Source organism: Penaeus monodon, chromosome 10 (assembly GCF_015228065.2).
Source record: "Penaeus monodon isolate SGIC_2016 chromosome 10, NSTDA_Pmon_1, whole genome shotgun sequence".
In the NCBI taxonomy this organism is placed as follows: domain Eukaryota; kingdom Metazoa; phylum Arthropoda; class Malacostraca; order Decapoda; family Penaeidae; genus Penaeus; species Penaeus monodon.
The window spans coordinates 36,624,345-36,627,628 of NC_051395.1; the positions used below are offsets into that span (position 1 = coordinate 36,624,345).

The following is a 3,284-nucleotide window of genomic DNA, read 5'->3' on the forward strand; positions in this document are numbered from 1 at the left end:
TATACATATATACACACATATACGCATATATATATACGCATATATATATACATAAATATATATATATATATATATATATATATATATATACATATATATATATATATATATATATATATATATTATAATTATAATGATTATTCAGGTATTTACTAGAAATCAAAATAAATATCATGCGAATTCGTGAAAATCATTCTACTTCATATTTTCCTTTCTCACCAGACTAACAGTCTGAGATAGCACTGCCACCATTCCCTCTTGAAAGAGAAGGGAGAAACACTTTAGGACCATTCATCAATGATAGGAGGAATGATAAAACATTTAGTTAGATTACTCTACTTTACTAACAAATAGATCACTTATATATATATATATATATATATATATATATATATATATATATATATATATATATATATATATATATATATATATATACATATTCAAGTACATTACTTTTATACATTGCCAAGTATATTACTTATCACTGTATGCCAAATACATTAACCCCTGGATATACCACACCTGCTCAACGAGCCACTATCGTCACGATCACCAATGACAATGTAAAGCCCTTACCAATATGGCAAGTCCCGGGTCCATCGGGATGTAAAGCCCTTACCAATATGGCAAGTCCCGAGTCTATCGCACAGGAAATCCGCAAGCCGTATTCTCTCGTGTCTCGCTGGTATCTGACTCCCTTAGGCACTACGCCTCAGGCAGATCCCACAATTCCATTAACGCTCGTGGTTTTCATGTCGTTTCGTTTTCATTACGACATTACTCCCTCCCCAGAGTTATCTTCCCGATTACTCTAACAAGAGCGATAAATCCCCTGTGGGACCATGCATTTAGGGTCAAGAGCTTGCAAACAAGCTCTTTCCTAGGACATTTGACCGCCGCCCCGCTGGGTGGTGCATGGCGCTGTTGGGGACCTACCCACTCGTGTTAGACCCAATCTGGACTTTCACAGAAAAATCTCTCGTTCACGGCTGTTTTCTCCTTTGAAACTCAGCATTTCAGTTGCTGCCTCTTTCTTTGAAACACCTGTGATGACATGTTTCTTAATTTCACACGTTTTTCACCAATCTTTTACTTTTAACAGATTGTATAATGCACTGGAAAGTACATACACAAAAGAGATTGAGGTCATTACCCACATGATAATTGTGGAAAACTGTCTCTCTTTTCCGTTCGTCTTCTCTCAAGAGGGCCCATACCCAAGCCCACTCCCTGAGAGCAGATCCTTCCACTTGTTGTGGGGAAGTATCCTCCTCCGCCTCACCTAGAGGACCATCTTCCGAGATTTCCTGAAAGATCTTCAGCATCACTTAGGTGTGAGGCGTCCTGACACAGAGGTTTGGGATTATGGTAACCTCTGATGTCTCTTTACTCCTCAAGATGGGTGGAAGGAGCACCTCCTGCACTGCCACTTGACATCCAGTGGCCACTTGTAATATCCCCACACCTCCCAGGGTCTCCTGTGGCTTCGACATCCAGCAGCCACCTGTAGTATCCCTTTCCTCGCGACAGGTGATGATGATCATCCGACGAGGTACGCTGTGCAGCCAACTGTCCCGATCCCGCACCATGACCGACATGAAGTAATTTAGGACCACCTCATCACATGTCGTATTGTCCTAGAGGTAGCTGAAGAAAACTGCACTGCGGCACGTCCTTACATGGCCCCGGCAATGTAATGCCTGCTGAACTGGGCACATACAAGTCCAGCAGCACCAACCGACAAGAGTCCAGCCCCTCCATCTCGATAAACAGATCCCTGAAATCTGAAACAAGCAGAAGCGAGGCAGAAATCTTTGTCTTTGCAAAGACATGCGAGTTGGGAACCAGTCGCGGAAAACTCTGGAATCTGAACATACCCTGGTAAAGGAAGGGCCAGATACACCATCAGTGTGTCCATGTGACGCGTTGGCCGGGCCTCCATCTGCATGACTTCGTAGAACAGGTGTAAATCCTTCTCATTTAGAGAAAACAACAATGGAATCCTTCTGTGGCAATGGTTTGAAGAATATTCATTGGAGTATTTGTTGGCATGAGGTCACTTGGCATTTTCCCTGCCCTCGCCTCCCTTAGTCCTGCCATAACCAGCCCTTGACTTCCTGTAATCTCATGTAAAAGTGTCCTATAATTTTCCAGGGTAAGACTTAGTAAGAATAGCTGTTGTGTCTCCCCCACTGCCTTACCCATGCACACACACACGGGTTTACACACACACACACACACACACACACACACACACACACACACACACACACACACACCACACAATGCACACACACACACACCCACACACACAACACACAGTGTCACACACACACACACACACACACACACACACACACGTGTGTGTGTGAGTGTTAATTCACATACACACACGCGCGCGCACTCATATATATATGTGTGTGTGCAGCATATATATAAAACAAAGAAATTACGAGGTAAGGAAGTAACTTCTATGGACACAAATCTTTGTGTAATTCTTTATCACGTTCCGTTCAGTGTTTTGTGTGTTGGTGGTGTACATGACATCACGCCTCCTGATATTCAGAACACGCGGAATTTTGTTGTATATGTGGGGATAAGCGAGCAAAGCAAATGATATACATCCGTGAGTTCACATACCGACACCACTTAAGTAGGTAAGATAACAGGGTAGAATGTGCACTCATAATGCAAAATAATGGAAATTCATTATCACTGTCTTCGATGATTATCTATGCTTATTATAAGTAATATTATTACCAGTAATATTTCAGTAATATTCTAGTATGGAACTATGTGAAAGGTGTGTCTTGCAGCTGCCATGCGGCAGATCATTCGTTTCTTGGTATCTACCGCGATCACATGCATAAACTAAAACGCTGTTTGTAATACACTGTTTGAATGCCCGTGGTTCCTTGGTTTTTGTATTTCCCTTTAAAGCTCCAGGCAAAGAAAAGAGAAGTAACCCATATTCCTCTGATTGACGAAAGTTAAGGAAAGTTAACTTACGATGTCGTACCCGCCTACTACACCCCCTCCCCCACCCCACCACTCTTACTCACCGGTCTCTTGCCGATAAGATAGGCGATATCACGATCGTGGGCGCGAGTGAAAGCGCCAGTTGTATGTTGTGTGTGGTTTGCTAGTGCGTCTTGCCAAGTGCCTCCGTTTCAGACATTTTTTGAAACTATGTTCTCTGTAAACGTGTTTTAATACGTGATTTAAACAACGTTGGAGGTGCTTAGTTAAAAGGTATGGAAAAAAAATATTATAAAGGTGAA

The 3,284-nt window shown here is 42.1% G+C and overlaps 1 protein-coding gene across 1 annotated transcript in view; it reads left to right on the top strand.

Annotated features, from left to right (window-relative positions):
- The first annotated feature begins 3,136 nt into the window (after nt 1–3,136).
- LOC119578029 (BTB/POZ domain-containing protein 6-like) overlaps nt 3,137–3,284 on the top strand; it is a 79,946-nt gene continuing 79,798 nt past the window's right edge. Inside the window, exon 1 of the mRNA XM_037925743.1 lies at nt 3,137–3,255. The gene's annotated coding sequence lies outside the window, so the exon portion shown is untranslated. The remainder of the gene's footprint in view (nt 3,256–3,284) is intronic.